At 36.0% G+C, this 19,468-nt stretch overlaps 1 long non-coding RNA gene across 2 annotated transcripts in view; it reads right to left on the bottom strand.

Moving 5' to 3' along the window:
• Positions 1 to 2,020: 2,020 nt before the first annotated feature.
• Positions 2,021 to 19,468, bottom strand: part of LOC115921768 — a 37,361-nt gene continuing 19,913 nt past the window's right edge. Inside the window, exons 3-6 of one of the 2 annotated variants that reach the window (XR_004063103.1) lie at positions 5,959 to 6,902; positions 4,903 to 5,180; positions 3,011 to 3,145; positions 2,021 to 2,656 (exon numbers count right to left, since the gene is read on the bottom strand). This is a non-coding gene — a long non-coding RNA (uncharacterized LOC115921768). The remainder of the gene's footprint in view (positions 2,657 to 3,010; positions 3,146 to 4,902; positions 5,181 to 5,958; positions 6,903 to 19,468) is intronic. The other variant, XR_004063102.1, reaches the window with a different exon arrangement.

Below are 19,468 nucleotides of genomic sequence, written 5' to 3' on the forward strand. Positions count from 1 at the left end.
CTAGACTGATCTGATTGTTATGATGGGAAACAAGCAGAGGATTATGCTGTATTCAAACTCAAGAGGGCTCACTTCAAGAATGGTGTCTACACATGATTCATTTCCTTGTCTGGGAGCCCTGTTTTTTTTTGTTACCAATAACAAATGATAAATTTGTATGACAAATTTGCTCTCAGCTAATCAAATGCCATGATTTAAGTAGCTTATAAGTTATAACAATTATCGTAACTTGTTATTGATATTATGAGAAAAAAAATAACAATCTATGGTATATAACTTTGCCATTACTGGCTACCTCCACTAGTAATAATGATTTGATTGGCTGTAATGTTGCCATGGAAGTAAGGTACCATTAGTGTTAAAGTTACCATCAATGATAGTCTTGCAACAGGACCCAGGTCCATTTGTAAAGTATAAAGCCAAGGGTGTAAGTGGTTTGCATGATGAGCCCTTGCCAGGTGTGATGGGTGCAACAGAGTCTGAACTGCAAGACTAGAGACTGCACTTCAGCCATTGGGAAGCCCTGCATTGGGATTCGTTCATGACACAATGGATTATAAATGCTCAGATGTCATATCAGAGTCTGTGCTCAGACACTAGTTTGCCAAGGATACAATTACAGAATGTTATGTAGCTAGCTGTATCTGAACTTCCTATGCACTCCCGCTCCATGCTGCCCTGGAAAAGAAGTATCTGTGTTCTCAACAACACGTACAAAATTAAATATTGTACGATACTCTTGTGGAATTTACTTGTCATTCCTTTGAAATACATTGTTAAAACAGCACAGAATTCTACCAATCTTGCATCAATCAGGGGAGGATTGCCAAGAAATATACTCTTTAGAGAAGAAAGGGCAAACAACAACATTTCTCTCCTAATTGAGGATGCAGGCCCAATACATGATCATGTAGCCTATAGCCAGCAACTACGGTACTGATGATGATTGGATATAAATTACTTTCTAATTTCAAGAGCTTTTCTCTCACACAATCTAACCCTTCTCCCCTACTACTCTCTCTCTCCCCCCCCCCCCCCCCCCTCTCTCCATTCTACAATATTTCTAACGATTTTATGTCCCTCTTGAAGTTTGTTCTTTGTAGTACACTCTTATTCTCTGTCTCTCCTGTAATATTACCATACAAATACAATATCATTATTGTGAATGTAATGCCTTTCTGAAGATAATGCATAATTTGAAAACCTAGAGATGAAAATTCTTCTCTGTTCATGGAATGAGGAAGTACATTCTATTGAATTGAGGGGAAATCCTCAGATCTTTCGGCTCAAGAGTGTCTCTTTCCATCCACGTTATTACATTACTTCTGTATGGTACATTCATGAATACGTCATCGACCAAGTCACCTTGCCGAGCAGCATCTAGTCTTTTGTCTTAAAACCTTTCCCTTATGGACAATTTTCCACTTGATGAGTAGTATTCATGAATGGGAGTATAAAGTACAATGTACTTGAGACTGTGCATTTGCCAAAAAAATTGTTTGAAAAAATTATATCTATTTTTTAAAGTTCTAAAGAAGTTTTTTACATAGAATTAATACCCTTCTGACTCCAAGATGATATATCCCTTTGAAGTTATATAGGTGGCATACATGTAGTTAAAGTAACCCCATAAATACTTGACATTTAAGCTCAAGTTAAAGGTTCTTGGAGCTCTTTCTTAATTTGTACAGACTTTGCATTTAACAAGTGCTCCCTAGTTGTCTATCAGTATGTATTATGTATATTGTTATGTATATGAGTAAGTGTGGAACAATAGAGAGAAAGAAAGAGAAAGAGATGGAAAACAAATCAGTCTGAACGGTATTCCTACCATAGCATGAACCCTGTGAAGTGTGAACCCATATTTTATAAGGTGTAATAAATTGATCATAACAAATTGTTATTCATATATTTGTGTATCAGACTCAACAGTTTCTTTGACTTTGTGTACATTATTTCTACCATTGTCATCTACCTATCTGTTTGTACTTTCATTTGTATTTGAAATCCAGCCTCAAGTTTTGGTCGCAATAAAGAAATAATATTCCTTGCAGGAAAAATGCAAAGTTCATGACATTCAAAAAAAGAAGGAAAACAAAATCTTCCTCTTCCTCTCTCATATTCCGCACAGACATTCCATACCACATCACATTGTAATAAAACATAGAATATCACTCACCTTCAATTAACGAAATAAGATGGTTGCGTTCTAATTCTTCTGATCCCCAGAGAGATTCCAAGTGTTCCCAGTTTTTAAGACACTATCACCAACAAAGTCAAATTCAGTTTCAGAAGTCAAGGCAAGAAGTCAGAGTTTTCCAATTTTTGTCTCCAAATATTTTTTTCTCCCGTTTATAAATATTCCTGTCCTGAGTTTAGAGTTGATTTGAACAACCGTAGCAACCCAAAGCTGTCTTACAAGTCGCAGCACCAGGCAGAATCCCACAGTGCGCAATCTTCAAGGCCTTGAAGCAGCACTTTTCTTGGAAGAAGAAAAAAAAATCAATAAAGTTCCTTTTCTTACAATTCTTCATCCAATTCAGTCCTATAGCACATTCAAATGGGATTCACAGCAGAAAACAACCTTGCAATACAGCTTGCTGAACATTCTCTGGCATCCAGTTGGCATTGGTGGTGCTTTACTGACGATTAATAGCTGAAAAGAGACAAATTTTACAATATTATTTAACAAACATTATATTTTAAAGATCACATCTATGACATGTTGGCTCTACATTACATTATATATATCATGCATATTTGGATTACATATACTGTTCGTGTAACCACAAAAGAATTTGACGGGTTGTTCTTCTTATGACAGCAAATAAAGAGATATATATCTTATGGCTAGTATCCATCACAAGCAAACCCTCAAAGAATTATTCCTCCTCTTCTTCCTCCTTGGCCAAAGACAGACCGATGTTGATCTGTTTTCTTATGTACTCCGACAATGATTAAAGATGTATAATGATTTTGTTCAAGGCATTCATCATGGAGGTACACTTACGTGGCAAACAAATTACAACAGCATGTATGTGGTCTAGGCACCTTGTCAGGACATCGAACAAAACAACAAGAGTTTCCTTCCTGGAATACACCAGAGAGTTGAACAGGAATTGTATAATGACTGATTCTATTTGATCTGGAAAATGGATGTTAGGTATTAAAGTACATCTATTTACAACATTGATTGATCTTGCTGGTATATAATAGTCATTCATGATTAACAGTTGTAACATTTGATGTGTGCCCTATTTTCTGTGGCTATCAAAATTCATGTAACCAATAAATTAAGATCGTATGATAGTCTTTTGTTTTCTGACTGAATATTGACTATATCTTTTTCACTATTTTTAATTGATCTGGATGCTAGGTAGGCAGAGCTGCCAACCTTTGGAAGTACAAATTAGTACTCAGCACCTCCAAAATTAGTATTTTACCATCAAAATTAGTATTTTTCAACTGGCCTTCCTTTCAACTATTAAAAACCTATTGATGTCGTAACGCAGCGCAAATGCATACCGTAAAGACCATATTTTTGCTGTAATTAGTTTTTTTTAAACATATTCCATTATACATGTTGGCCGGGCCAGTAAAATTTCAGAAAAATGTGATACTGGTACGTACAGTCAATTAAAATGTTTGCTCTTTCATTAAAATTTTAAAAGAAAATTGTAAATCAAAGTTTTTGTTGGGGGTTGTGGGGGTTTACTTGTAAATGTTTCTATGCGATTACGTCATGTTTTTTTTTTTTTTTGGGGGGGGGGGGGGGGGGGGGTGAAAAATCATATTTTAAAAGGTGCTATCGTATTATCGTATTCCACTCTTATTATCGTACTAAATACGAATAAATCGTACTGGTTGGCACCTCTGGGTAGGTATATCTTTTAAAGAGATAAATTTATCTCATACATACAGTTTTCATGGCAATCTTTCAGTCATAAACATTCAATGTTGCCGATCAAAATGAACAATCAATGAAACTTATACATTTGGATGATAATCTTCTTGCGGTCTACGTCGATCATGTAAATGAATATTGATTGTTTACATTTGATATGGATGTTAAGCTGTTAGAAATTGGTCATGAAAAGCAGTCATAACATTGATATGTGGCTATCAAATTAAACAACAGATGAAACAAACACCATTGTATGATAACCTTTTCTGATCTACCTACCGTAACTAGTACCGACTGTTGCTTTATCACATGGATGATAGGTCTATTAAACAAGCTATTGTAATCTAACAAACTTTTTAGTATTTCTAACTGACCTGGGAAATAAGAATTTATTATTTTTATGAGATAAATTGATCCTGCTGGTAGATAATGGTTATGAGAAACTCGCATAAAATACACAAATGGAAAATAAGCAAAAAATGTATGACAATCTATTGTCATTTGAAAGCCTGTTGTTTTTTGTTGTTTTGTTGTGGACTGGATGTAAGCCAAAAATATGAATAATATTTAAACAGTTTTGCTCTTGTCTACAAAATAAATGCTGTATTCAAGTTTATAATTAACACAAATCATTATAAATGGATCATAACATTAAACAAAAAAATCATTATTCATTTGTTAATTACAAAAAAGTGATATCTCTGAAAAGCACAAAGGACACTATATGTTTATTAAGGATTTTAATGTAATGTTGATGAGTATTAATAGCTTTGCTGGTTTGTTCCAGTAGACAATAGGTTCACTATGAAACAAGAGTAATATAAGCCAAAACAAACTCTTGTTCAGGAGCAAATAATCTTTTCTTTTGTGAATCTATAAACAAATCTAAATAAAAAAATTAAAAAAGATAAATAGATAGACATGTAAAATAAATTAAAAATAATTAGAGGACAAATCAGATGATCATTTCACCTAATCAAAAAGACAAAAAAACCTACCTGTATTGCTTTTGTTAAGATGTCCAGTTACTGTGTCTGAGCTGTGACGGGATCCACACTTGAAAAAGGTGAATAGCCTTACTGATGAAGCATATATACAAACAGTATACAGGCAAAGATGAAATGAAGTTCTCATCAACTCCTCATTTCTCCCAATGGCTAGTGATGGATCGTACGAGATGACGCCAGCTCGATCTACGTCTCATTCGTCCGCTCTCGATCATGCAGAAGGGGCTTCTCAGGCTTCAGCAGGCTGATGCAATTTCCCAGGGAGTGAACTGATCGAGGAGATGAACATGGGTTAGAAATCATTATAGCTGGTGAACCTCAATAACCAAACACCGACAGATAATGTTCTATGGTTTCTATGGTTTTTATTTGTCTGTGTTTGTTATTATTAATTTAAATAAAAGCTGTGGTTGTAAAGTCTTACCACATACATGTGGGCACAGTGATTGCATTCAACATCAAATCATTTCTGTATTTATAACATTGCTCTGCTGTATCAAATACAATGCAGTTGTCTGTACATGTACATTGTATGTGAGAAAACATTCAATTTAAAAAGGGGGGAAAATTAAAACAAGAAATATCAATAACAGTATAATAATAACAACAATGTAAAGCACTTAGAAACTTCTCTTTAAGCGCTATACAAATGTGACTATTATTAAATGATATTAAGGATTAAATTTGATAATGACAAAGTTTTCCAGATAAACAGATCATTTATCTAATATCAATTCACAAACAAAAGCGCCCAGTCTATAACGTATTCAGACATCAAAATCACAATTGATAGCATCTTGACCTTTCCACAAACTACAGTAAAAACAATCCTTTTAAAATATTCCAATTAACCATTTGCTGAAATCCTTGCACAGATCAAAACAGATTTCCCTCTCGGTACTGAGCTTTATAAAATCTATCTCAAATTCATGCATATATTCACAACGGGCTTACAATCCACCCCCGCTATGATGCAAACCCACTTCATTCTACACGGAGGGCTTTGGGATGCATTAGATGGATAATTGCATTCCTTTGTTAACGTACCTGAACTTGAAATGGATAAGAGTGTGGAAATCCCCCTCCTAGATCAAGCGATCTGTTTTGAATGTTCCCCGTCTATCCGTCACTCACAATGATGCAAACTTAAGTTGAAATAAACTCCTCATGAAATCCAGTTGAACTCAGGCAACTTTCCAGGTCTCCACCTGGAGAGGGTGTGCTTTAAATCTTCACCGGGAGGATGAATTCTCCGCCTTTATGGACACACGATTCACGAGGGATTAGAAACAAATGTCGATATCCAAGAGTGCCTGGATGCTTAGAACGTGTACTCAGCTATAATCAAAAGGACTTGTAAAGTGTTTGTAATGGGTCTCTGCTTCAGTTTACAAGTGCGCAATCATCATCTTGCTAGCATCCCCCTTGGCTAGGTAACATCAAATCTAATTTGGGGCCTTTTAATCAAATCTTTGGCCGGGATAACGCAAAATGAAGGGGTGGGGGGAGGAGAGAAACTGGGAGTGCGTGGTTGAGTTAAGCAACTCGATATTCAACGTCGGCAGAAAAGCAATCATGCATAGCGAGCGAGGGGATTGGTCAAGATTAGTACCTCATGTAAGCACTTCAGATCCATTGCAAGTCACATGACATATGACCGTCAGCATATTAATCATGACTTCTGTTAAGACATCGATCAGTCCTTGCATCAGTTGGTATGGTATCAGCGATGGTTCTATCGTATCACATCCCTGTTCTCCACCGGGGAAACTCAGATGCAAACCCGATCCGTGCGTGTTGGCAGGATGAGGTCAAGAGAGGTCTGAAGACTAGACTAAACGTGTTAGGAGGATGTATATGTTTCTCCCAAGTGGATGTGAGTACAGATGGATGATGGAATCATTTACATGCAGCACTGGGCATCACTCACATCCAGGAAGGGTATCTATCTATGCAGGCTGCGGTCTTGATTGCTTGAGGTACAGGAATCCCTGTAAAGGAGAGAAAGAAAGGAGAAAAACCAAAAGGTGTTATTTTAAAACAGAACTTGAGGGGAAACATGAAATTACCCAAAAATATAGACTATAGACTAATTAAAAGCTCAGGAAAGCTTAAAAAGATCTCTCAAAAGCTCAAATAATTTTATTTCAAAATCTACTTTGAGGAATTTCCACTTTACAATTGCAAATCCCCCAAAAGCTCCTGTATAGTGGAATAGAGTTTATACATCTTTGTTGCTATGATGAAACAGATAGCAATCATATCAAACAAATTCAAAGTGTACCTTTCATTGTAATGTGTATGAACTTCAAAAATAATTATAAAACGGTATTGAACCTGTCTTAGTGGCCACCTCTCTAGAAAGGCCACTTTATAGTGACCATTTTTTCTGCTTAAATTGGGTGGTCTTAATTAACAGGTTTGACTGTATTACAAAACCAAACGTATCACCCAAGCGCAATGAATGAGAATTTTGGTAGCCATTTGGCCAGCAGTGTAGTGTTTCATAACGATCCTACCTGTCCAGCATTTCAAGGAAATTAGCAAACAGGATGAAATGAAATACTTCTTTGCATTTTAAAGGCATCGTTTAACAATGTTAAATCTGAGATGCATGGCCCTACATGCTACCAGTGTCTGTGATATGGTGTAATATTGAAGCCCTAAAAAAAATTGCGCTTCAAAATGATCAAGAAGTGCCTCAAAAAAGTAAAAAATCTTTGAGTCACCGGTCTTACCATACGGTACTTGCTTTCCCCAATAGACTGTAGTGTTATGAAAACCGTTTGTCAAACAGTTTTGAAAATTTGTAATTCCAATCATAAATATCTTCATAATCAGACAGCCGATCGTCTTGTAAAGGTCATGGGGTTCCTGACTGACCTTAAGGTTTATAATTATCATTGCAGCATGAGCTAAATCCAGAATTTTTTTGCAGAATCTGAGACAAAGATACCAGATCCCTTTAAGTAACTATAGGCACACTTGCCCATAATAAGCTTCAGGCTTTCAAACAATACCACCACCACAACAACAGCCTGATGTGGAACAAATTAATTGCTACTTGTGCACCTCAAGCATGCTGGAACTAAGCTCAGATGAAGGTTCCAAGAAGCCATTGTTAGAAAACGTACCAGCTACGATGACGATTGTTTAGTAATGAGGTTATTGTAGGCAAATGCACGTACACATATTTACAAAGTTACAAGTGTATCATGGCATTGCTAGAGGGGGATTGTGGGAGTGTGTGTCATTCCCATCCCCTCCCACTCAATTGAACTTTCTTAATTTTTTAAGTGCTGTATAGTATATTGGCTATTATTTGTATGCGCCTTGAGCATCTCTAGAGATGGGTATGTTTCGCTTTATCAATATTGTTATTATTTGTATTATTATTCAGAAAATTCCAAGAAATTTGGCAGTTTGACCTGGGAAGAGAATGACAAAAAATCTTTCTGTATCCCAAAATCAGGCTAGGCACAAGTATTTCACAAATACGTGACTGTTTCTTTTGTCAGGGTGATTCATCAACATGCAGTGTTAGCATAGAAAAAAAGTCACAATGTCTGGTCTAAGAATTTTGATTAAATATACCGTGATCATCCATACAAAGAGAAGCTGAAGAGAGGAGAACATAATAATAATAATAATACTCAGTTTTTATATTATATAGCACTTATTACAATCACTAAGTGCTTCGAAACTTGGAGATTATTACCCCGGCTTTAGCTGTGCTGCCATTACGGCGCTCTAGCTTTCCAAAGAATTAATTCCGGCCAGGTACCCATTTACATCACCTGGGTTGAGTGTGGCAAATGTAGATCAATGTCTCGCCAAAGGACATTAGTGCCGCGGAGGGTCTCGAACCGCGGACCTTGTGATCGACAGTCCAACAACTTAACCATTCGACCACAGCACCTCTACATGCAAAGAGTTCTTGGGAAATGACTTCCAATATATCTGAATGTTTGGTTCATATAGCCCCTTTACATCTGCTTCCAGATGGCTGATACTATATCTTTAAAGTTCTTGAGGATGCCCTTCAAATATCTGCATATTGAGTCTGACATTAGAACTCCAGCGGGGTGTTTCACAAAGACTAAGATCCAACTTTAAGTTGAACTTGAACAATGGCAGGCCGTTCATGCCACTAGTTCCTCTAACCAATCCTGGCATTGGTTTCTCGAGGGACGTACAAATCGTGATCACAAATATAATGAATTTACTTATTTCGATGTATTATCTAAATATCATAATTGAGAGACCAATAGTGAGAGCAACCAGTGGCATGAATGGCCTGCCTTAGTTCAAGTCCAACTTTAAGTTGATCTTAGTCTTTGTGAAACAACCCCCTGCTCTGTTCATGCCAAGATGAGACTTAGGAGATGATGAAGAAGACAGATGGCAACGGAACAAATGACTAGATAAATCAAATGGCACTACTGTCAGATAGTCGGAGCATTAAATGTACAGTAATTGGCCAAGTGCAAAACAGTTTAGGCCTTCATGACATACATACAAGTACTACACGTAGGAAGCATTTTCTAACTTGAGGTCAAACATTCACTGATTATACTCGGTTCATATTTCAATATAAGATTATATGATTGCAGGGCCCTTGGGAAGAACAGTATCGATACTATCGAGGCTACCCTGGGTAATAAGACCATATCATTAAAAAAGGAAAATTCTTCCCCCCCCCCCCTCCCCCCCCCCCCAAAAAAAAAGAAGAAGATTTTTTGTCATAGAAGTCTTTAGTTCCCATGTAACAAATGAAGAAGAAAAAATTATAGCAAGAGATTAGAGATTTTACTGCATACATTCTAAGGGCTCCACATTATCAGACATTTGGCACATTTGGGCCCCCAAATTTTACCTCCACAGGCCTGAAAATTAAAAATTGATGGTGGGCTCTTTCGCAATTTTACTTCACAAGGAAAGAATTAATATGAAGCCCTGCATAAAAACCCTTGTGATAGAATCTAATCTATAAAGGCAACAGAGCTGTAGTCAAATCAAAGATTTGGTAAAAATGGTGTTTTCTTGATGCCCATAGTCATTGGTAGTGTGTTTCAAAGACATAAATGGATAAAGAACTTAAGAAGTACGTTTAAGATACGGTAAGCCTTCTGTTTGATGTCCATTCCCCTTGTCATATAGATTCATTTTTTATTAAGACACGACCTCCCCCGTTGTAATATCCATTTCTTATTGATTAGCTGGTAGAGGCTAGAAACTAGATCATATCGACGAGGCAAGAATCAACACCCGTACCATCACACACCCGGACCATCACAAATTCATATTATAGGATTGGATTGGTTTCCAAACTAGCACGTTGCTGGCTAGTATTTCAAGAGATATGCAGGATGTGTGATCTCTTGAGCCAAGTTTGATGTCCATGTGGGAAGCACTTTTTATCTGCTGAGAACCAGAAAGGGGAAAAGGACTATGGTATGATACAGTAAACAGCTAAATTATTCATACCCCTTGTAAATTTGATGTTTTATTTTGTATTTTTTCGTAACTCAAGAATAAAAGGTGGACTGGTTGAACTAGGGCCTTTGTTGAATCCTTTTAGATGTGAACTTTGATATGTCACATCATCAAGAAACATAAATGGGGACAAATCAGTTTTTCACATACTTAAAAAATGACAAAACTTGGTAATGGTCAATGGCAGTAACAGCCTTCTTGCACGCAGATCTGACTACGTTGTAATGCCCTTCTGCCTGTCAGCACATAAACATTCTTGCAATTATGACTGTCTTCCAGGGTTGTGATTAAAATTGAATTTTCTTAGGAAATATGTACAGATATATAGGGCTCTTTCTTAACTTTTTACTACGGTTTCCAGCCAATCAACTAGATGAATTTTTATATTTGTGTTAATGTGTTATTCATCCTTTGGTGGTCATTTACATTCTACAGTGAAAAGCATACAATTCACAAGAAAACAATAAAAACATAATTATCGTGATAATTTTTAAAAGTTCAACAAGGTCAGGATCTTACAATGTTTGCCAGGATTTTTAAGTGGTAAATGGCATCTGGAAAACTGTGAGTTCTGGGCAACTAGCGAGCAAGCACTACATTTAGAAGATGAATCAACTTATTGCCAGCAAATTCACAAACAAAGACAAATACTTTCATAGCCTTGAATGCCATCATCATAATTACTACATAAATGATCTGTGACCGTTCTGTTAGCACTTAGTTGAGTGCCAAAAAGGCATGAAATGATATACTTTTACACAGAACTGACAGCAGATGATGTATTGAGTCTAATGATTCCCTTCATGCCAGTATGAGCAGAAAGGCAGTCATTATGTTGCAAAGCTTTCATAGTTGATGCGTTCACTTGGGATACATTTTAATTGGGACTTAATACTTCAGGATCACCTTTAAAAGAATAATAATAATGTATTTGTATAGCACATTTTCCATATACAGGCTCAAATGCGCTTTACAGTTATATTGCTAACATACGAGGTCAGTTTTTAGATATTTGTTAAAGGTAAAGACCAGTAATGGTCATGCGATTGCATTGTGAAAGAAACGTTGTGGAATCGATCAGAAAAGGTTGATCATCTAGCATCTAGCATCTGCAAGGTTCTGGAATCATCAAAATGATAAGAAATTTGGCCCATTCTTCGTAAAGTTACAAGCACTATACACAGAAAGATGTATATGGGACTACCCTATCTCTCTCACACGACCATGAGAGAGATAAATTTACCAAATATATGAATTAGTAGGCGGTTTCCCGGCAAATTTTTTATCATCATGTATTAGTCAAAACATATTCTTTCACATGATTGGTAATGAGAGCTTCCATTTCATTTTTTGAAATTGGGGCGTTACCAATACTGGTCTTTACCTTTAAGGTATTGACAGTTTGTAGGTTACAAAGAGGTATCGATACATGTAGGTTATTCCAGTTTTTGGAGCAGCAGTTAAGAAGGCTCTGTCACCAAGTGTGGTTAGGTGGATGGTTCAGTGTGAGCCTTGATAGGAGCGGAGGGAGTAGCAGGATGGGTGCCTGATAGTGGTGAGTTCAGATAGGTTGGGAGGAGCCAGGCCGTGAATGCATTTGAAGGTGAGATTAGAACCTAATTATGCAAAAACAAAAATCTATAATAATTAGCACCTCAGTCCCCCAAAGTCATCAGCAGCTTTTTCCACCATGCCTTCAAGAACTTTAAGTTGTTAATAGCACCATACTAATCAATATAATTTTCAATGAATATAAAAACAGCATGGGCATACATTAAAGATACAAATGACTTTGGCAGATATCTCAAAATATCCATCCTACATGTATTATAAGTATGCCAGCCATCAGGAAAACTGGTGAAAATAATTGAAGGGTAATGGATTTAACTACATGTACAGTATACTAATAAATTTGAATAGAGGACAAAATACTGAAAATGTGGAGAAAAACTGCAGATTTTTTTGTCCGAAAGTGAAAAGTCAGCAATTTTCATGTAACAATTGAAAATGAATCCCCCCCCCCCCCCAATTTTTCATATGAACATGTACCCTACCCTACCATGTACAAATGTATGTCAGTACTGGATCATGCGTTATCCATATACTGTACATGTACATGTAAATCAGTTTATCTAGATCAATTCGATGCCATGCTCAATAATAATGACTTCTCTTCTTTCATTTTTTTGCCTCGATGAGTCCCCAAAGGTTAAAGACAGACAGACAAACAACCTTTTATTCTCCCCTATTACTAATCATCTGTCTGGAAGTGTCAAGAGAGTGTCGTCTCTATTAAAGGGATCCAGTAACTTTGTCTCAGATTCTGAAATAAATTCTGGATTTAGCTCATGCTGCAATGATAATTATAAACCTTTAGGCCAGTCAGGAAGCCCATGACTTTTACAAGCCCATCGCCTGTCTGATTATCAGGATATTTATGATTGAAATGACAAATTGTGAAAACCGTTTGTCTAACGGTTTTCATAACACTACAGTCTATTGGGAAAACGAGTATGGTAAAACCGGTCACTCAAAGATTTTTTACTTTTTTGAGGCACTTCTTGATCATTTTGAAGCGCAATTTTTTTTAGGGCTTCAATATTACACCACATCACAGACACTGATAAAGGGCCGTGCATCTCAGATTTTACATTGTTAAACGATCCCTTTAAGGGCTCGTCACACATCACCAATATAACGTTAACTCTGAATTTGCTCTACTGTACATGTATATATGTGTCAAAATGTGTACTGTATTCAATTTTTTTAAAACATTTGCAATTACTTATTTCTTTAATTAAAGTGAAAGAAAATACTGCAACTACCAAAAACAGTTTGCAATATACACCAGATTTTTTTTTTAAATGGTAATAACAATTCTAGTATTTAACAAAATTAGATATATATTTCTAGATTCTAATAGGATGACAATCAAAGTTTTATTAATAGCTCACATCCTTTCTATAGATTAAATTTGCTAACTAGACAAAGCCTCAAATAGCTGGAGCATATACGTATGGAAATGCATTACATAAACATCAAATTATATCCCAATGGGTTAAGCTTGTTGATTATGCAAATCCTGTAACTGCCTTCATGAATCATGAATACTTGATAAGATCAAGCCATCAAAAGCAGCAGAGGAAAATATATAGGATGAATAAATAATAACCTTTTTACGTTTACGAAGTATTGAAGTGCTGACTGCTGACTGCTCTAATAACATATTTCAAGGATGATTCTTTGGCTACAGGCAACAGGTTTGGAGGGACTACTGTATATGTATGTATTTCAGGGATGATAGTGAGCACTAAAAAAAAAAGGATTCAGGAAAAAAAAATGGCATCTAACTTTTGAGTAAGAAAATTGGGGAAAAATAGGGGGGGGGGGAGGGGAAAATCGGGAAGAAAAAAAAAATCAGGAATGTTTTTTTTAATCAGGAGAAGAAGAAGAAAAAAATTGGGAAACCGATCTAAATCAGGTAATTATCAAGCCTGATATTTGCAAATTTTACATTTTAAGTCATTTTACACATAGTTAGGAGATTCATTTCTTTGAAATTGAATGAAGATATAAACAATTCATTCTCCTATTTGTACTGAAGCCGAATCGATTTTTATTAAAAGACACTAGCTGCCACCTGTATACTGTAAAATGGTTAAACAGATTTAGAAATTTGTTGAATTCATTATTTGAAATACTCAAATTTGTAAGATATCAGACTAAATGAGTACACTATCTTTAAAGCCTGTTTTACTTTACATTCTAGAATAATTTTCTTTGAAATATTCAGGAAATCTGATCATTATGAAAAAACTCTATTAATCAATTCCATCTTAAACGTGTGTCAAAATAAGATAATAGCAGTTTATTATTTAAAATATATATATTTTAGTTTTCTCTCTCTCTCTCCCTTTTTTTCTCTTTCTCTATCGATCTATCTCTTTCTTTCTATCTCTCTCTCTTTCTCTCTGTCCCCTCTCCCCCTCATTCTTTCTCTTTATCTTGCCTCCCCCCCCCCCCCCCCCCTCTCTCTCTCTCTCCCTATCTGTCTCCCCCTCTCTCTCTCTCTCTCTCTCTCTCTCTCTGCCTATCCTCCCCCATCACTCTTGCCATACTAATACCCATGTAGACTCAGTGCTCCCATGAGTCCATACTAATGATGCGAGATGATCATCAAGGAGAAAGTGTAGCATAGTAACCATCCCTAAGGCTAACGGAATTGAAATTTCCAGCCATTAATTAGCTTTCATATCTGCCGTCATCTTTAGAATAATGATGACAGGATCGTAAGCACTTGACTTACCGCTTAATGAGAGAACTTTGACAAAGTGACAAACCCTTTCACTGTGTAAGGGCTCCTTCAGGTATGATGCGGCGAAACCACTTCATTTTTTAAAAGATGATGTAAAGTATACAGTAGGTTTACTGTTGCACTATGTGAGAGAGAGGGGGGAGGATTGGGGAGTCCTAAAAAGGACTGTTGATAATCTTTCTTTCTTGAGTGTGTGTGTAGTCCTGAAAAAGACTGATGGTAATCTTTCTTGAGCTTATATTTTTAAGAGAACTGTAGTGCCTGTTGGAGAGGATGGGTGGTAGGAGGGGCTCAACGTTTCGAACAGGTTGACTATCCGTCGTCAGGAGTAGAGAATAGCTACTATACTACTATTCAAGTAGGGCTGTATTTGGCGATGACAGGAAGAACAAAAAAGTCAGAATGATTGAAAACAAAGAATAAAAAATGGAAAGGGCTACTGCTTTTTTTGTTTTTTAGGTACTTTGAAGTGAGAAAATTCTCACATAAAACTGTTAATCATACTGCATTGTATTTGAGCAATAACAACAACAAAATAATTGTTGTAAAAATATTATATTATGAAGGGTGTGAAATTTGGAGGAAAAAACTCATTTCAAATTGTTTCACCTTTGTGTATCATCGTTGCCATCCTTTAAATAAATAAATTAAAATATGTATCATCTGAAGACCAAATATACTTTGTGAATAGGATTGCCTGAGGTAATAATATTACGCAAAGGAGTCTAGACTTTCAACCCTTCACATGTGTCAGTCTAATCAATTCTTACCAAGGCTGTTTGTCAACTTAATTAATTAATTTCATATTGTTTGCTCAAGAAACACCAGTGAGAATGAAGACGTATATGCACTTGTGCTTGCGATGATTGAAATAACCCAGTGCCTCTAATATAGGTCTGCCTTATATATATTAGAATGTGTTCCCATTGCATCCATTATATACAGTTGTACTTGAAGTATGGCTACATGTGCAATGTACATCTTTTAAATTTTGATTTCAATCCAATAAGCCAGTTCACAGTTGCAGTCTGAGCATGAGCAGATAAAGATCATTACAGAACAAATTTTGAAATACACGGAGACGAAATACTGGATACGTGCTCATGAAATTTATGTAATCATTATTCATTCATGCACAAGCAGTGCACTTCATGATACACAAGTGGAAGTATTCTTTGAAAATGGGAAACAAAGGCTATTTATATGGCACCTCCATTGCTGTAGGAGTGATTATTTCAAAATGTACAAAGTGGGACCTCTTCATGTTTTGAAGATCTGTGGATATTCAGGGTCATTGCAGTAATTTGCTAACCGTGAACTGGTCTATTGTACAATCCTGCTGTAACAGTGAATACATTTCAAGTGAGTGAGAAGAAAGTATGGCTTAGGAGAATCCCCCAAAAATATATTTGAAGGTATTATTTTGTTAATGCTTACAGTTCATCCAAATACAAACTCAATTGTAGTTAAAGATAAAGTTGAGTTATGGTTATGCGATTCTATTGTGAAAGTAATGTTGTGGAATCGATCAGAAAAGGTTGATCATCTAGCATATAAGTATTGGTGTGTACTGCAAGGTTCTGGAATCATCAAAATAATAATAAATTTTCCCCAGACTTTGTAAAGTTACAAGCACTGTACACATAAAGAACGTGTGGCATACAAATCCGTCCTGATTTTTACGATGCTACATGCCATATTTAAAATATTACGGCATTTGAAGAGCCATGCTTTTCAGGGAACGTTTTCTACATTTGCATAATACAATGATAACGCTCACAAATTATTTTTTACCTCTTTCTAGAATTTGACCTTCTCTTTAATCTTAAATGCCCTTGAATTGTAAAATAATGTTTACATACATGTACTGTACATGTACAGTATGTGTAGAGGTGAATGTGGAGTCTGACATTTATAATTACTATAATCAAATGACTAGTCTGGTATTGAATTGCTTTTATAATAAATTAATGTGATCAATTCACAATGACCTACCCATCAAAAGCTTTACAGTAGATCCAAGTAGAGAATAACTCTATACCTCAAATCTTCTCCATAGGATCACTAGCTTATGCATGTATTGTCCCAAACTGACAATTTCCATCCCAAATTCTCACCCCACGCTCGATCAGTCGTTGTGGGCAGAGCTGGTGAGATTGACAAACACTGTTCATCAAGCATAGCATCTCGTTATGAATATCAAACCTGTCATTTTGGGTGGCAATTATGACTATGTTTCTGTGACTGATGCCAATTACTGCCAATTTAGTCTGTCGTCATCGTTCAACAGTTGCTCTGGATGCCCCGGCACGCTCCAGGTCGGGGCGGAGGATGAGGAAGATGTCTTTTACGATCAATGGAAGAACTTTTGAGATGCCATCATGTGTGGTTCATTTTGATCAGGTTTGCTTAGGTAGGGGGTATAGTAGGATGATAAACAGTTTATCTATCTAGAGATGATATGAACTCCTTCAGTGATACTTGGTTTAACGATTACTTTAATGAACTATCAAGGGTTATTATCTTAGTTTTGTACATTTAACTTTCTTTTCTCATTTTTATATGAAGCTCAAAACCTATCTTTCAAACAACTTTGTTTCAAAGCAAGCCTCAAATTCCTGTACATATGCATGTTTTTGTTGCAAGATAAAAAGAAAGAAGGTCCACAGTTGAAAATTTCTTGGGCTGGATTATCCCCCCCCCCCCCCACCCCTATATAAAAGAAGGTGGTACGAGATTTATGCATGACCAATGGTAAGAAACTGTACTTTATTTGCCTGTCTGCCTTTTAAAAAATAGGTTTCTGTCATTATTTTTTGTTTGTTTCCTTGTGTGCATTGGTTAAAAGCATTTTTAAAAGAGATTTGTTTGTTGATAGGTGGAATATTCATGACTAGAGTATGGTAGCTTAATATAGGTGTTGACTTGAGAAGAGATACAGTTAACATCTGAATTATTCAAACACCTTTTGGATGAAGTGTTTTTTGAGGGGGTGTGTTTTTCGTAACTCAAGAATGAAAGGTGGATTGGTTGAATTAGGGCTCCTGTTAAATACTTTTAGATGTACCGGTAAGCTTTGATATGTCACAATCTCAAGAAACATAAATCAGGACAAATCAGATTTTCAGAGACTTAAAAAAATTACACAAATTGGTAAGGGTATGAATAATTTAGTTGTCAACTGTAAAATGCCTCCTCAATCATAGACATTTAAATTATTGATGAGTTTATTCCACTTGACATCCTTCATACATTCAGCACTTCCAAACCAGCGACTTTCCTGATGGATGATATAAAAAGCACCTCTTAAATGTCATCATAGATGCTTTTATGATTATGATAATGGATCAGGATTCCCAAAGCAGTAAACAAGATATCTGTTAAAAGCAATCACCTATTACCTTGAAACAAATGACTGTCAGATCACTCAGATGATATCAAGAATGATGACAGTACCGGTACATTATTTTCTCTTAATACAACCATTTTAAATTCAAATAAAGATAACATGCATAATGGTCTCACTATGGTAGATCATGTACTGTAGCTCTGTACTTTACTCCCTTAAATCTGAGACTATTCTTCTCTTTTATTAAAACAAGAAACACAAAATTCAGAACGTGAGTAATACTTCGAGTTACATCTTTATGGCTCTAAATCTATTCCGTGCCTGGAGATATGAATAAAAATTGGAAAAACACACCAACTTGAAAATAAATTCTAAAATATTCTGGTACAATGGTAATCCTCAATTTGAAACTCAATATAGCAAGAGCTTGAAGGTATACAATTTAAAAAAATCCTCCTCTTCTCTCTCTCCTCTCCCTCTCTCTCTCTCTCTCTCTCTCTCTCTCTCTCTCTCTCTCTCTCTAACACACACAAACACCGATAGTCCTAAACAAGGGTGAACTGGACACAGAGGAATTAAAAATTTCTTCTAGCCTATTCTGAAGCACAAATAGAGGGGGGATGAATAATTACTGCTACCCCCTTCAAATAGGTCACCTAATTTGTTTGCGCACAACTTGCTCGCATGTCTACCAACCATACATGCATACATTGTGTAGGTCCCCACGCCTCTAATGAATATAATTTACGGCAAACTACAGTGCATGTCCCTTGGTAATTAATTTTGCATGCAATTTCATACATGCATTGGTTATTGCTAAATTAATACAATTATTTGTCTGAAACTCATTCCTACAGCTGTTCTACAAAGTATTTTCTTTTCCATAAAGAAAATATATGTAAGGTACATGTCTACTGGCATGTCTATATTTTCTGAAGGGTTTGCATGTCTTCCACAGCAACGTCCTCTGGCAAGGCATCTATCTGCATTCATATTTACCACTCTCAATACTGGTACCTCAGGTAGCTTTTTGGCAAGGCAAAGTAACAGGGGTTGTATAAGGACAGCTTTAGGGCTAGCATTCCGGAAACCTGTCTCAGGTAGGTTAGTTTTGTTTTGATATAAAGTAGAGTTACAGACCTACATGTACATTTGTACAGTACCGGTAAGTAAGTACTCGATCAATAGCAATGATCATAATAGTCATGAATGTAAAAGCTAATCCCACAAATTTCAAAATACATTATCATCATCTACAGCAAATTGCACTTTGATGAACTCAAAACACACCTCTTTCCCAACATCTCTCTTGCATTGTCTCACTCCTACACGTCTCCTGTCTCCTAATTCTTGATTTTCTCATACTTTTCTCATACTCCTTGACTGAAAAGAAATAA

Source organism: Strongylocentrotus purpuratus, unplaced genomic scaffold (genome assembly GCF_000002235.5).
Source record: "Strongylocentrotus purpuratus isolate Spur 01 unplaced genomic scaffold, Spur_5.0 spur5_scaffold_10, whole genome shotgun sequence".
NCBI lineage: Eukaryota > Metazoa > Echinodermata > Echinoidea > Camarodonta > Strongylocentrotidae > Strongylocentrotus > Strongylocentrotus purpuratus.